Genomic DNA, 17,582 nt, shown 5'->3' on the forward strand with positions numbered 1-17,582 from the left:
ATAATTAAGTGATAATATTCATCAAGGTCCTGTGGCCCACAGTGCAGCTTAATTACCACATTCATTTCAGCCTACGTTAAAAGACCCTTCTTGACCAGACAGCTACTTAAGAGACCCCCACCCACCTCTATCTCTCCCCAAGCCTCAGTGGGATTCCCTTTGCGCTCCCACTGGAGGAAACCTAGACTAGCTATACTGCTCATAGAAATTGAGCACAAGTTCAGCTGTCGAGAGCCAGCGTTAAACAAGCTGTAGGTTAGGGATGATAAATTGGGTGGTTAGCTATGCGGAGATTGTCAGCCATGGATATAATCAACAGAAGTTGCAGAGCCATCATTCACACCAATAAAACTGCTGATGTGAAGGAGGTATGCGTACAAGGAAAATAACAGACTGTGGACGTATGCATTGTATGCGAGAGGGATAGTCAACCATAAACGGATCCAACGATACCTGTTGTGAAAACTCCCCCCTTAACCAAACTGTGTGAGGAAAAGATGTAGCATGCGACAGAGCAAGTTAATAACTTGGAAGGTCATATAAATGTGTGTAGGCAAAAAAACACAAAAAAAACAGGTTTTAGGATAGTCTTGCACTTTTGCTTTCAACCTTCACTGACTACATTTTTAATCTATCTTACTCATTTACTAGAATGCATGGAAAGACAGAAGCTGCTCCTAATTTTTAGATGAAGTTTAACATCAAAATCACTGTCATGATGACCATGAGAATGTATAACTTCATTGGAAAAATGGAGAGATGACTGTTTCAGTGACAATAAAGGTTGACACCTTATCAAACGGTCCGAGTTATATCATACTTTTGAAACTTAAGTACATTTAGTGGCAAAGAAGATTCATAATTGTATAGAAGCTACATTCAAATGGTGGCTAGCCTTTTCCTTTGCAATAAATTGCACTTATATCAGTATTATCTGGCTTTTTACTCCAGTCAACTTTCATTGGATCAACCTCAAGTGGCTCTTTTGAGGGATCCAAAATTTGGCAAGAGGTAATGACTATAGGAGAGTTAATTATACACTTTGGGCAATCACCTAATTGCTTGCCAAATAGCATTGTCCCTTGTGCCTTGGCAACCCCAACAAATGCAAATACACAGGACTGAACAAAGAGAAGGATTTTCGTAATCAGTCTTCAACTTGCATAGGTGGACAGACAGATATTCTGCACAATGTGAGTAGTTCTATGGCTCCATCTTTGATGAGACTTCAGAGAGTCAGGATACTTTAATGTAGCCTGGGAGCAGCTGAGGCGGCAAACACCCGCGAGGGGAGAGAAGTCATTAACCGATAAACAATTTCAGCTGTCCTTCAGGCTCAGATGTGCAGCCTCTGCGCTCCAGAGGTGCCTTAGATGAATACATGAATAGCTGTATCCCGACCATTAAAAAAGCCACCTCCTCTTTGCAGTGACCTCGAAACAGGACTTTAAAGGGGCAACACAATGAGGCGGCACTGAAACAGATGGGGCGTCGGCGGCCGAGTCCGTGCTTGGCCTACTTTCACAGGTCTACACCTAATCTTCAGCTGGAGCACTGACCCTGGAGGATGCTTGTGGCTCAGTGAACATTAACGCTCCATGCCGGGCTAATCTATCTCTGCAGGAGTCCCTGAGAGTTAGGGCAAACCAGCCCTGTTGTGGGGGAATGAGTGGGAATCACGTTTCGAGCTAGTCACAATCAGGCCAGATCTAAGAACAAGGGCATCTCGTGGGCAAAGTCTTGCCTCCAACTCTTGCATACCTACCAAGTGCTAAGTGTATGTTAACAGTCAAAATTGACTCAGTAACAACACTCAACTGGGATACAAACACGGGACTATCAGTTTAATGTTGTTTCTACACTATTTTAAAAAGACAAACTGATGACAATGGTGTGTCCAAAATAAATTTTTCTGGAAGGTTTAGCAAGTAAAAGAAAATATATCTGCTCCTCATCCAAAGCGATCAGGAAGTATTCAGAAAATGTAACACTTGACAGGAAGTATCATGCTATGTCATGTCACAAACAGAACAGGCAGTTTACACTGTAGCTGAAGAGTGAACATTGTAGTTTCATGACATTTGTGAGGAGTCACCAGACAATATGCTCTTAATGGCTTTCTTTGTGGAACTTGAGGACTTTGATATAATTTGATTCTAAACTTCCACAGTCTTTCTCTCTGTTGTTTATTGTTGGTTATTGTTTATGCTTCCAATGCGATTTTGCTGCTTGCAGAGATCCCCTGCATGACACTGCAGAAATAAAAACCAAGTAACGGGGCTCATGGATACTCCTTCCTTGTTTATGCTAACAAGGCAAAACTGACTCCAACAACACTCCAATGGGATATAGAGCGAAACGATATCACCAGTTTAATTTTGTTGTTTTTCTGTTGCTTTAACTCTATGAGATTGCCCTGGAGACAACATCTGATAAGAAACCCATTGGATGGCAGGAACTAAACAAGTTAAATGCCTCTTTCTCTTGCTCCTTGTATGTCATGTTCTGGAGACACATGGATGCAATGCAATTAACTCTGAGGCAGGAAGAGTGGGTCAGTCTTAAGCATGCATTAAGCCTGCCCAGAGACCTCTGTAATTATGTCTGCATTATTAAAGCACCCATGCCTTAATGAAGTGCAGGTGCTCTTACACACTGAACAATGGGAGCTGTAAATAATCCAGTATCCATAGTAATATCATTAACCAGCTCTGAACCAAGTTTAGAGGATCCTGAAATCTTGAAAAGGACAACTAGGAAGGGTTTGCCTTGGACCACTATAACATGCTGTGACAGGAATTTTATACTGTCCTAACTGTCTATCACTCACCTTCAGTGGATTACTAATCTCCCTTTGACACTTCCTACAAAGGGACTGATTTCTCCGATGGGTGAAAAAGAATAAAGCCACAGACTGAACAAAAAAGGTGATCTGAAATCAAAAGAAGAAGGTGGTGACTTTTTTGTAAATAAGTGAATAACTGTAAATCTGAAGAGATGAAGGCCAGTCCTTTGATAAGAAGTGTTGAAAAGATCCGCTTGATGCAAACAGCAGGCCTGCTGAAAGGATTTAGAGCTGTGATGATGACCCATGATAACCCGAGCACATAATAAGACCTCAGCTTTGTGTTATTCATGGAGAGGAGAGGGCTTTTACACTCTCTCTGTGGCTGCTGGTGCCTTTCCATTAGTCTAAGCAGCCCTCTTTTCCTCTCTGAATTGCTCCTGCTTTTCCAGGCAAAGCTGGATCAGAAATAACCCAGCAATGCAGAGTATGAACATCCAGGATCATGAGCTTATCTTCTGAACCTTTCCTTGTCTGCATTCAATGCTTCCCTGGTTCACTCTTTTAAATAAACTATACTCTTCTTTTCTATGTCAGTCACAGAGTCTTAGAAGACGAGATCACTGAAAAAATGAAAATTCTGCAATTGTTTTTTTTCACCCTTGTGTTCCCCCCCTTCCCCTGTGGAGTACAAAAGGGCAATCTGAAGACTGTTCACTACAGAATTCAAGCTAAAAAAAATGGATAAAAAGGACACCATGTAAGTATAATATATGTCCCATGTGCTATATTCAAAGTATTCTGAAGAAATACAATTACTTACAGATTTCAAAACACATTCTTGATTAAACAAATTTGACTTGGTGCCAATATTCTGTTACAAGACAAGCAAGAACTAATGGCATTTTTGAATTAATGATGTCAAACCTGATGCATTGCATCAAGGCACTTAGCTTTGATCTGAAAAGGGAATGCAGATAAGATTTAAGAGCTTTGATAGAGGGAATTTCAGTATGTTTCTCACACTGAGTTATGGCACGGAATCAGACAACGTGAGATCGTAAGCCATATAGACTACTTCTATGGTCCTTTTTGGAGCCTGACAACTGTGCTCACTATGGAAAAGAGCTGAGAAAAGAAAATGGGGTTGGAACGATGTGAAGATGAATGATTGGCAGAATCATCATGTTTTGTTGCTTAACGTCTGTTGTCTCTCTCCAGTGAATTCCATGGCATAGCCTTTACATTATCTTGATAGACAAAAAGAGACACTTGAGAATGTATGCGCACAATGCACATCATATTCATGTTATTGTGGCCAGGGGCTGATGGATTTGCCTTTTAAAGATATGGTTCATGGGTTTAGTGCATTCACATGTGCATGCTTAGAAGAGAGTTAATGAGGGAGGTTATGTGGCAGGCATAATATGAGCGACAGGCTGCACTATCAGACATCTGACTGTGGGGCTCAGTGAGGTGAGACGGAGGCATACGGCTGTCAGTAAAAGAGGGACAGGAGAGAGTGGCAGCCAAGCAGAAAACTCAAGCTTTTCCAGCTGCCACTTCCTCAAGAGTGGCTGATTGAATATAATTGGCATGGGGGCAGGAGAATAACTCAGCCTTCTAAAAACAAAAGAGCGGCCCCTGCTGCAACCCTCGCAAAAAACACTGATACATACGTGGAATAAAATAATGTTTCTGTTGAACACATTATCCTACAAGTGCTGAAACAAAATTTTAAACAATAGCCCCCTCTTGGTTAAACAACAGTTCAGAATATAGCCTGACTGTGCATAGGGTCATGCCGGCCCAGGGGGAAACAAGTAAAATTACATGCTGGCCCAGTACTTTGTTCTTCACAGAGAGAGAAAAAGAGTGTGAAAAATTTAAATAAAAAACAGATTGAGGGACAAGTCTGAGTGTCTCAAGAGTGCCCTTGAGATGGTGTTGGTAGCTGTCTGGCTGCTATGTTGTAGCTTCGCTGGTCTCAGCATGCAAGAGTGAAGGACAGCTCAAACCCTTTGCTCTGAGAGGCGCCCAGCTGATAAGGATGAAAGAGGGCCGCTTCATCTGTATTCTCTCTCAACCCATTGGGTCCTCCAGAAAATTCACACTTACAAAAAATAAAACCTAGGACGCATTTCCGGCAAGAGGTCTGACATGCAGCGTAGACTCTTCAAAGATCATGTGTTGAAGGCTAGAACTTGACTTGGCATACACATCAAAGATCAAGAATTAATCAATGCTAAATGTGTAAAAGATGGAAGTAAAGGCTGGCAGGCAACTGTCTGAGCATGTGTCAATGCAATCTGCAGAGCCGCACTTCCAGTCAATAAACTGTTCCAATGAAGCAGAGGAGCAATTGGCCAAATCAAATTGTTAAGGCCTCAGGTCCCATTTACTTTTTTTTGCCACCATTGAATGCACATATTTATCTGATTATCACAAAATAACAAGCTCCACAGGCAATTCATTTGTCCTGGCTGTTTAACCACATTCATGTGGGTGGGGTGGGGGGTGGGGGGGATAACAGACGATAGAGATAATAAAATGGACGTATTACCTACAGGCCTGATTTCTGGTAAATACAACCAGGACTGTTTACCTCCAGTCTCTGTGGCTTATGTGAAACATTGAATGCCATTGATTTTAATACAACAAGGGGTCTCCTATTCACGGGAACTGAGACAAAATATAACAACATTTGCTTCTCTTTAGTAAATGAATGATTAACAAGTCCCTTTCTCCCTTTAACCAATTTCACACATTCCATTTCTGCATTTGACACCAACCCCCAAGAGCTACAATGTGCAAAATGGTTGCAAATGGTTCCCTTCCTTTTTCTTTTAAGTTGGCATACAGGGAGAAAAAAGGGAGGTAGAGAAAGGGGGGAAAGCCAGAGAGGGAAAAATAGGCTAAATAAGCAAGAGGTTCATTAATATCACTGAAGGTGCATTTTACTGACAAAGGGTCTCGTGAGGCACCTATTTATTTAGGAAATTAATAAAAGCGAGCATTTGCCCCAGTGCAAATGCCACTTTCTGTCCACAGCAGCAGTTCTGAGCAAGCCCCATTCCCCTACCGCTGTTCCTCTGACCTTGGTTCTAATTGCACGGAAGATCCCCAGGAGAACGTGTTTCCCCCTAATGGTTTATAAACAATTTTAAAGGGGCTCCACTTCTCTACAACCTTAATTAGTTTATGGTCCTCTGGCTCACACCCCTAAACCCCCTCCTAACCCGCTGCTGACAGAGGAACCAGTAGGGGGTCTAATAGTGGTGTATTAACCTTACCGAGCGGGACAATTTACGGGCTACTGCACTTGTTTAACTTCTCCCCGGTAAAGTACACATAATAAAGTGAACAATCCAGTTATAAACTAGCCAAAAAAACATGTATCTCAAGGGGCACACAATTTACAATGTCATGTACACAGTAATATTAACATTTACTGAATATTGTAACGTCGAAAAAATGACTTTTAAAAACTGTATAACATTATAGAGTTATAAAATCCTCAATATTGATCAGATGATGATGATCAGTGTTTTTTATGATATAAATGTTCTGGTGAAAAATGCGTTTATGTCAGGAGAACAAATGCAAACTTTGACTAACTGTAGGACTGACTTAGGAGATAAAGCAGCACATAACTCAATCACGGAAGCTATGCTAAATATGTAATGCCAAGTAAGTAATGATGTTGATTAGAACTTCTCCACATTGAAAAATATGCGCCCTAAGCTAAGCTATCTTTAAGATTATGTTTATTGAATAATTTGGCCAAGAGAATCCACGTAAGAGGATCGTGACAAAAGGTTGGTGGCAGATGCTTCCAGATGTCTCATACGGGTTAAGAAGTGTGAAATGTTTGCAGGGAGGAGACAAAGAAACATGAATAGAGCACTTTGCAGCATCTCATATATTTAACCACTTGGCTACACCAACTCATGTACATGCTAAAATTTCTGAAGTTCTCCAATTAAAACAATTTCTGAAGTTCTTCAAGTCAGCATGTGAGACAGCATTAGACTGCTTTATATACATGAGTCCAAAAATAATCTGGATTTAACATATGGCTGATACGAGGCAGTTCAGATATGATCTGATGCTTTAGTCTTACGAGTATGATTTTTATATGTGCGAGCAGTAGTACAAAAAAAAAAAAAAAAAAAAAACATAGAAGCAGCTGGAAGCCAGAACAGTGTGGTGCAAGAAGCCAAGAAGCGCTGATCAGAGAAAAAAAAGGAAGGGTAAAGTCAAGCAAGGCATCGGCAGCAGCAACTGTGAAACGGATCACAGCAGAGCTGTTCACATGAGCTCAATAATCTGCCTCCATCACACTCTCAAGCCTGTATATATAAACGCACATGTCTGCCACTCTCAAGTTTTTTCCGTCACCTCTTATCTGGCTTATGCTTCTTATTTGGCTTATCTCCATCATGCATTAGCTTTTCCAGAAAGGAAAACAGATTCTTACATATTCTTGTCACTTACCTCCACTTTCACTACACATTAAAGGTATTTATTTGGTATATATTATATTGTATATTCTATAAAACCTTTAATGTCTGATGTTAACTGTACGTAATTACTTTGGGCTTGGTATAGTGTATTAAGCAATAGGCCATGAAACGACAAGATCTGTGACCGGACTTCAAATGAATTGTATATTAATGTGCCAAGATACTACAAACTAGTTATGCTACAGAAGTTCTAATCTGTTAACTTGGTTTACAAGCAACAGAGTGCTGATATTTTGTATTACTCAGCTTGCCTGTGTTTGCTACATATAATTTCATAGAAACTAGAATGATTTTCTTTCTTTTGTGGAACACAAAACAAGGTATTTTGGATAAAGGTTCAACTGTTTTTGTTCAAAATGTCAAAACCATACTGGACCCCATTGACTTTAATTGCATGGACAAAACAGGGATTTTCATGTTCCACGGAAGAAAGTACATTTTAAAAGTTTGGAGTGACTAAAATGTAATTTAGTACATTTAGGTGCGTTGGAATAATTCATGCTACAGCAGGTTTTTGGGTAGTCAAGCAACATTCTTAGATTCTTTGTACACAATTCCCAATTAAATATAGCTGGGTTTCCATTAGCCTTCAAATTGCGCAAATTGAAATTGCGAATTGAAAAAACACCCAATGGAAACGTCCATTACGCCAAAACTCCAATATATCGCAAAAAAGTTTTTTACGCTCCCATGAGGTGGTTTTTACGAAGCCCCTGAGAGGACCTGTGCAAAAATAATAATAATACAGACTTTCGCGTGCGCACGGGAAACTTTTGTTACAATTTCCGGTTTGCGTTATAGCATCATTAATACAAATGTGGAAATATGGATGATGTATGTATCATTTATGTATGTATTACATTGCCAACATGGGGGAAACAAAATATTAACATAAAAAAGTACAAAATATTAAAGGGATAGTTAACAAGAAAGTGAAAATATTCACACTTGTTCCAAACCAGAGGACCTTCTTCTGAGGAACACAAAAGATGTTACGCAGAATATTAGGCATTCGCAGCCTCAGTATCCATTTACAACCATTGTATGAAAAATATGAAAGCAAATGATGACAAAGAAAGCTGATGACTGTTCAATGAACATTCTGCAAAACATTTTTGTGTTCACAGAAGAAAGTCTGAAAAAGACAGAATGTTTTAAATTTATATAAAATATAAAAATATAAATTTTAGATAAAGGTTTGATTTTTTTTAATTCAAACTGCAATTAGTAGTGTAATTGAATCAGTGTGTCTTTCGTTCAGTGTAGTTTTTTGATTTAATATTTAAAGTAGAAAATTAGAAAAGAGTTCCTTTTTCGTTTTATAAACAATATTTCTAAAACGTTTACAAATGCGGAAATATGGATGATGTATATATCATTTATGTTGTTGTTTGACATGTTTTGAAGTGTCTATTTTAGCAAAAATCCCAAGCAAGGTGCTATTAAAGACAAGACTTAGAGACATATTTTAGTCACAATTCAAATAATTGTATTAACTTTGAATATACTTTTAATAAACTTTGTATTTGTATGTGTATTGATAAAAAAATAAACAAGTAATCTTCTGCTACTGAGATGAAGGAAACATTTTTTTAAAGAAGTAAAGTTCACAAGATTGCTATTTATCTTGATCAAACTGTTCCGTCATCAGCTCTTCCTCAGTTCCGCACTGCAGAATAAAATAGTCATCCTCTGCTGCAGTTTCTTAACGCGTTTATTGCAACTACATTTACTGTTTCCCCCATGTTGGCAATGTAATACATACATAAATGATACATACATCATCCATATTTCCACATTTGTATTAATGATGCTATAACGCAAACCGGAAATTGTAACGCGTGAGCACGAGAAACTTTCGAGTGCGCACGAGAAACTATCGCGTGCGCACGCGAAAGTCTGTATTATTATTTTTTTTGCACAGGTCCCCTCAGGGGCTCCGTAGGTTTTTCAGGCAATTCAAAAAAGGAATATTTTGCAAAACTGCAATGGAAACATTTTTTTTTTTTTTTTTTGGATTTACAGGTCACCTGGCGTACGTAAAAGTCAATCATTCTTTAAAGGCGGTGCGGTATGTTTGGACAGAAAATCAGACTTTACTCTTCTTATTAAACAAATTACGGGAATACTGTATTCTATACAACAAAGAAATGCCACAATTTATCAAGACCTTGAAGCAGATAGGAGGGAGAAACACCCAGAAACACCTCATACAGGGCTGCTCCCAAGAATAAGGGCTTTCCTTGCCATTAATGCTTGGATAACACGCCTACGTCTCCTTCAATTAAAAATAATGGCTAGTGCGGTGGCTGCGATATACATAAACCTACCAACATCTGTCGCCATGATTTTTGGAATGACTTATCGCGCGAGAAAAAAAAAGTTTTAGTCGCATAACATTGGTTAATGGAAACACCGTCATTTCGAATAGTTTTTTATAGGCATTTTGAAAATATCGCAAAAGTTTTACGCAAATCTGTAATGGAAACCAGGCTATTTTTTTTTTTTTTTAATAAATTAATACTTTAATTCAGCAAGAATGCTTCAAACTGATCAAAAGTAAAAGCAAATCCATTGTTACAAATAAAACATCTATTTCAAATAGATAAAAGAAAAAGTTTCATGAGAACCAAATCATCACACAAAAACTGTTTTTAGGCAGGTTGTGCAACACTGAAGACTGTGAGGTGTGAATTCAGCTTTGCCATCACAGGAATAAATTACAATTTAAAATATATTAAACTAGAAAACAGTTATTTAAAATAGTGATAATATTTCACAATATTATGGGTTTTACTTTACTTTTTTGATAAAACAAATGCAGCTTTTTGTGAGCACAAGAGACTTCTTTCAAAAACATTACCGACCCTAAACATTTCAATGTCAGTGTATGTTAAAAATGTACTACACTTGCCATTGTACTGTTTTCTGAATATCGGCATGGCTGTGATTTGGTAATAGATACAAGGCCAAAGATCTCACAAGCACATATTATATGGGTTACTGTACAACTTCTAGAGTCGGCTTAAAGGAGCTGTATGTAAGAAATGTATTTCAATTAATCATAAAATGGCCCTGATATGTCACTAGACATTAAGAAATCATGTTCATTTCAAATACTTATATCACTGACAACAGTAGTCCGGCCAGGATATTGTCATTTAAAAAGTGAAGTTGCAGCCCTCAACTGATCTTGATGTTGTCATGTTGTGTTTTGGCCTGAAGCGCCACCCTCCACCTATCTACCAATCACGAAGTCAGTAGTGTTTCGGCATCCGGGTTGCCAGCTCTGCTCTAGTTGAAAGCTCCTTGCAGCAGCCTACGTTCCTGCAGGATCCTGCAGCCTATCTGGCAACCTCGAGCCAGGGGGGAGGGGGAGGGGATACACCGCTCTACAGTAATTTGAAAGTGATTGCAGTACCAGTTTTGGCCACAATCTTACATACGGCTCCTTTAAATACTGGTTTACTAATATCTGTCTAACCTCTACAAATAAAACTATGGAAAAGTGGTAGTTTTGTGTCACATTTACATAGTAAATAAATTATGCCTATAATCACACAGGCACTGGACCCAGATCAAGCAATCTGTCCAAAACTTTGTAGTCTGACATATGGTCGCCAGTGTCAAAGCACGGACGTTGTGCCAGTATGTGTCAGCAGAGAAATATGGCCAACCTGTGCAAGAACCTCTATGTTCAAGTGAGCATCTGGTAACAGTAAACTGATCTTAGATTTGAGTTGCTGTACAAGAAAGCATATGAGGAGAATGAGTGAGTGGTCACCGCATCTTATAACAGCTGTCTCTCTGCCAGTGTTTTCCCTCGAGTTCTGCTGTCATCTGTCACACACTGGCTTTAAAGCTGAAGTGTGTCATTTCTGCACCACTAGTGTCACCAAACGGAACTGCTAAAATAAAGATTGCTTTCAAATAGGTCTCTTGAATACTCCTCATCTGTCATTGGTCAGGCAAACAGACAGTCACCGTCCCAAACTCACACCATTGACTGAATTCATATGAATTTCATTCCTCCATTGAAGAAAAAAAAAAACATATTGAAGAATGAAGTGTTTGCTTGCTTGCTTCATAAGTTCATAATCGCAAAACTTTGAAAAAGTGGTATTCAACAGTTTTCCCAGTGGGATTTAAATAAATAAACTTCTCAGAACAGACAGCCTAACTGGGTTTATCTTTTACATTTCATTGGCGTAATGGTTTCCAAAACATCACTTCGCCCAAAGCTCCACAGTCAGAAGGTCGTGTGTCGACTATTAACCTCTACACAACACATTCAACACCACAGCGTTTACCGTGAGAGGCGAGTAAATTACGTTCTTGTTGACAGGAAGTCTCAGATCCACTCTATCTCCGACAAGCCTTGTCTCCTTCCCTACACCATGACTGACTGGAGTCCAAAGGTCTCCTCCTTCAGTTACTGCTCAATGTGTGTGTTTACACATCAGCTGTCCTCCTAAATGTCCAACACTAGGTGACGGTGTGTATTATGGTCTGCTGTAGCCTGGAGATGCAGTCTGTTCTACCTCATCTTATCACTGTTAAGGTTATGATTCCAACTTGTCATCCATCATCTTTTCACTATCTCCAACATTTGCATGTGATTGTCGCATTTCACCCACTAGTGCAGGGGTGTCCAATCCTGCTCCTAGAGGACCACTGTCCTGCAAAGTTTAGCTCCAACCCCAATTAAAGACACCTGAACCGGCTAATCAAGGTCTTACTAGGTATTCTAGAAACTTCCAGGCAGGTGTGTTGAGGCAAGCGGGAGCTAAACTCTACAGGACAGTGGCCCTCCAGGACTGAGTTTGGACACCCCTGCCCTAGTGTCATTCATTTAGCCTTGTTAACCTCTGCTTATTCACTATGGTAAAATGAATGAATAATGAATGTATCAATATCTCATATCTACGAGGGGTGGGGGAAAAAAAATATTCACGATTCGAAACGATTCACAAATTTTAAAAATCGATTTTCTAAACGTTTAATTATGTGATGATGTCATTTCAAAGGCGGCGACAGTGCAGCACCCACCACACAGTTTAGAGAGCGCACAGGCTTGCAACGGAGGAAGCATTATGAATGAAGCTTATACTTGACAACAGCTGTTCATATCAATATCTTAACAAATAGAAAATAGCCTTAAATAATGTTTAGTCGAGCACACGTCAAGCTTTTCTTGCGATCTTTCCGTGTACAGGCTACTTTAGTTTCTACATACAAGAAGCACGTTCAACGTGGACACGCAAGCGGTTTTCTGTGGTAACGAACAAATACCCACCTATAAAAGAGAATGAACATGTCCTATATATGAGGCTAAAGTAACCAAACGATCGGCCACCTGTCAGGGGTGCGTTTCCCCAAAGCATCGTAAGCTTAAATTGATCGTAGAATGATTATCACCAATAAATTTAGGCTTACAACACAAATGCAAACCAGATCCAGATGATAGTCACTTCCTTTCATAGATATGTCTGTCGACTTGATTCACTCATTTTAATGATGCAAAAGCTCACGCCATGAGAGTCGAAAATGAACACTAAGCGACAGCGGGCTAGATTAAGGTGTGCATAATTTAAACAAAATAACTCCCGCTCGATTGGGACTAGCAGTAGCTGCTGTTCATTTCTCTGCTAATCGATTCTTGATTTTGAATCGAATTTCAATTCGATATATTTTAAATCTATGCATATATCGAATTGAGAATCTATTTTGAATCGAATCGCGGCATTCCAAAGATTCCCACCCCTAATATCTGCAAACTCCGGACTGGCGAAAAAGGTGACGGGGGCTGAAACCGGTTGTGAGGAAGGAGGGAGAGATCAACTTTAGAAATACAAATAATACTCATTAATACTCTTTAAATTCTTCTAAAAGAAGAAAATGATTGGAATCAGCAGTTGAAATGATAACATTTTTGTTTGAACGTTTCTGTACTGAAAAATACAGTGGTGACCCCGGTTTCCCCTTCACAAAAAGCAGTGCTGCTCTTACAAACACAACACATATTACACATTAGATGGAGGTAGGATGAAGAGAAAATGTCATCAAAACTTTCCTTAAGGCAGTCAGCACATTCATATAACAAACTCATTAACAACTCTGAACAATTCACCGGCCGAGCGAGTCCGATTTAAACTGGTAACGCGGGCGAAATTGTGAAAATGTTTTGTGACTGTTTTTGATCACGTATACAAATTTCCTGACCGCTGCTGCTGACAACTGTTTGAATTATTGTCTCAAATTTAAGCAAATGCATTTAAATGCTGTGGTTTGCGTGTGGATGAGAGCATCGTTTCGAAAAGAAATGCAGGCTGTGGTGGTCCTTCAGGATGACCGTGTTGATTTGCAATACGAGACGAATAGACACAAACTCCCGCAGTCCTGAGGCAGAAGCTGCTTTGTGGTGTCCTGGCCTGAGGGTTGGACATCACAGATAATGGCTTCTGCAGTGAGCTGCCTGCTTTAACACCCATTTCTCATTTCCCCTCTTCAGGGCTGAGAATACAGATGGATTTGCTCCTAATGGATCCACACGTGTACACACAGCAACCAGCTCAGCTAGCAAGGGACAAACAACACAGTCATTTTTCCAGGGGCTTAAGGTCTTCCTATTAATAAGTCATAACCCTTCAAGCAAGCATTTAGTTTGACTTTAAAGAGAACAGACTGCAGAGGAGGACAACCACTGGCTCATAGCTGCATGATCACATAAAACTAGGGCTGTGCAATTAATTGAATTTCGATTTCAATTTCGATTTCGGCTCCCAACGATCACCAAAATAGTACAATCGAGTAAAAACGATTATTTTGCCATGTTCTGTTTTTCAAGAACACTCTTATTTTGTCTTGTGTTCTGAATGACACGCGCACATCCACCCCTCCCGAAGCCATAAACTTTCTCAGCTCGAATGTTGACTGATAAGGCTTAAAAAGAAGTGAAAATGATCAACTTTAGTTACGATGCAATGCTTGTGCAAGTGACAAATCCGTCAAGTCCCGATTCCTAAACGCGAGAGTGCAGTTTCGACGCTTGCCTTGTCCAACCCATTTTGAGAGACAGAGAGAGAAGACGCAGTACCGCTGAACACTCACGCGGTTTGTGAAATTGTGTCTTGGAGAAAGTTTTAAAATGACATATGATTTTATAATCTGTGTGGATTAATTTAGGCTACTCATACAATCTACATGCTAAAGTGAATCAATGTTTGCGGGGGAATGTTTCCGCATTATAAGTGGTAGACCTGCGGGAATTATTAAAATACTTATTGAAGTATTATCTTTTCTATTATTTATTTTATTAGTTCAAAAAGTACAATAAATGTTCAAATTTAGATTTTTTAAGAATTTTTGAAAGGTGTCTTTTTAATAAATGCAACACGTTCCCAAAGTCATCTGAAATAATCGTGTTACATAATCGTGATTTCAATACTGACCAAAATAATCGTGATTATGATTTTTTCCCATAATCGAGCAGCCCTACATAAAACCATCCCAAATATCCAACTTCAACTTAAATCTGCGTTTGAATATGTAAGAATTGATAAATTAGGAAATTCCAGACAGTCTGTTTTGGGGGTGACCAGACCCTGAGAGGACAAAAGGACCTCTCTGGAGATTACCATTTGAACTGGCCCTCGTGCACCATTGAGACGAAAGTCTCACCTCTGAGTCATCTTAATCTACATCTCCTTCCCTCTCCCTTCACCCCCTCTCTCTCATGCTCAGATGATCACCTGATTTCACCCAAGAAAATGTATAGTTTAATGTGAATGATTATCACAGAGTATTTTCATGTTTGGTATCGTTTAAAATGTCACAGTGCGACTGGTACAATTCTCTCATAACAGAATAAGTCAAACAAAAGGTAATAAGGTTTTAAGAGTTTACACACAAAGGGAGATAGTCTCTCAAGCAAATGGTCTCCCACCCCCATGAAGGTGTGATCTCTGAATGCAAATTTACTATTGTTAGCACATGTTTACATGTGAAAGAGGTCTGTCTATTTAATGGAGTACAGCAGGGAGATCGGGGCCTTTTCTGTACTTCAGATCGGTCCATGAGGCTGAGAGAGAGATCTCTCAGCCTCACGTATTTCTTAAAGTTGGGTTTGCATCTTCTCTCTATTCCAGAGCATTTGATGTTTTGTATCGATTATCTTTGAATTGATTATGAAATTGGCATGATACATTTACCTGACATAATAAATCCTAATGTGATTATTCTAACTGATTTTGACATTGTTCATTTAATGGTTAAAAGGAATAGTCAAACATTCACTCACTTTTAGTGAGGCACAGATATTATTAAAACCCTTTCATTTATGGAGTCAGATGAAATAAACGAGAGAATACATAACTAAATGTACTGTAAATTTAACCAACCAATACTTTGCATGAGTGAGGACAGAACACGTGATAACCTTCCCCGTGTATTGGCGGACCGGCAGATTGGACCAATATAGCGGGCCTTACAAATATGAACTCTGCTACTTTCTGCTAAACAAACCAGCCTTGATTTCATTATCCTGTTCATGACTCATTATTTTAAAATGAATGTTCCAGGTTCAATGCAAGTTGAAAAAAATAAATAAAACTATTCAAAAACATGTTTACACTTATAGTCTATGGTGACACAGCCACAAAACTACAAATAATAAAACACTATTCCCTGGTTTCACAGCCAAGGCTTAAGACTAAGATGCATCTTTGAGTGGTCTTAACTGAAAGCAACTTGCACTGATATCTCAAAATATGTGAGTGACATTGTTTTGTCGCAAGATGCACACCAGTAATGTTTTTTTTTTTTTGGCCTAATCAGTAGTACAGATTAAATCACAGATTAAAAATCCCCCATGGCGAAAATCAATATTTTAATGTTGTTTATATGTCTATGTGGTGTTTTTAATATGCTGTAAGACAAACCATGTGCAAATTCATAATTCAACACCATTACAGAGTATTTTCTGAACCAAAGACATCACAAACTACCTTGTAACCAATCAGTTCAACGTGTGATCGTCAACGAGTGGATCTCTGAGCTGGTGTGAGTGAGTGGAGGCGGGGCTAATTTGCATATTCCCAACCGCGTATACTAAATGAGGAGAGAGTGTAGAGTTACATTCAAGCTGTTTTAAGGCACGAAGAGAGAGAAAAAAAAAAACACGTTTAAATATATCATTTTGATGATCAAAGATGAGTTTTAAGGGATTACATTTTTGACTACAGGGGGACTTTAAAATAGATCAAACTACATGTATTATGTCTGTAGAACCAGAACTTTAACCGCCAATTTATATAACTTCTCAGTTCAAATAAGACATTTTGCACAGACCAATTAATATTAATTATATTTCTATTTTAATATTAATTATGTTTCCACACCTGCCCTGTATATGCATTACTGTAAATGCAAATTGTGCGTTTTTTACAAACTGAGGAACTATTTTCTGTGGTTATCAGCAACACAACACAAACATTGTTCATAGAGCTGCATTTAGCCAGAAATATTCTTTTAACGAAAGTTGACGCATAAACAAAACCCTCCAGAATGTACATCATAAAGCGCAATCTCAAATAATCAAGCAATACAATAGCAATGATATCACTCTCTATTGTCAAACACAGGTGGGAAATACAATACTTGTAATTAACAACTTTTTCCACCCTGCGCCTCAAAACGCAAGTGCTCTCCTGAGACCCGAACGCAATTACGCATGGCTGAGACAATAAAATCATGGTAAAACTACACTTCCGAGTTAACAATCACTCTAAAACACCCACTCGCGCACGCAGAGAGCAAGGCGCTGCAGACGCTAAAAACCTGTGAGCAAGTGTTCAGAGCTATCAGCAGCGATGGTGTGAAGGTGTAAAGAAAACAAAGGGTGGAGAAAAATCATTAGCACCTAAGAGAATCTGCTTTGTACACACAAATTACCGCAGTAATTAGAGACAAAATACCACAAAAGCTTTGGAGGGCCTGGAGAGCATTTCAATCTAATCCCAGTGAGGAGGGTTGATTCGTTGCATACAAATGCTCTTTATGTGTGAAGAGACAATTGTCTAAACCCAGTGTGCGTGAGAGTACATTTCTGTCTGTACTCACTTCAAACACATCACTGTAATTGGGTGTTTCTTTAACTGCGGGCACTTTTGTGTCCCAAGGGTTGAATTTTATGAAAACTAATAGAATTCCATTTTTTTTCTCTCCATTTCTTATATGATCACATTAAGACCTAGTAAGAACATAAATAATGG

General features: G+C 39.0%; 1 protein-coding gene across 2 annotated transcripts in view; it reads right to left on the bottom strand.

Annotated features, from left to right (window-relative positions):
• Positions 1-17,582, bottom strand: part of tbc1d22a (TBC1 domain family, member 22a) — a 157,255-nt gene that overhangs the window by 62,495 nt on the left and 77,178 nt on the right. The window lies entirely within an intron of this gene.

The sequence above is a fragment of the Abramis brama genome (genome assembly GCF_963993115.1).
Source record: "Abramis brama genome assembly, chromosome: 4".
NCBI classification, from domain to species: Eukaryota; Metazoa; Chordata; class Actinopteri; order Cypriniformes; family Leuciscidae; genus Abramis; species Abramis brama.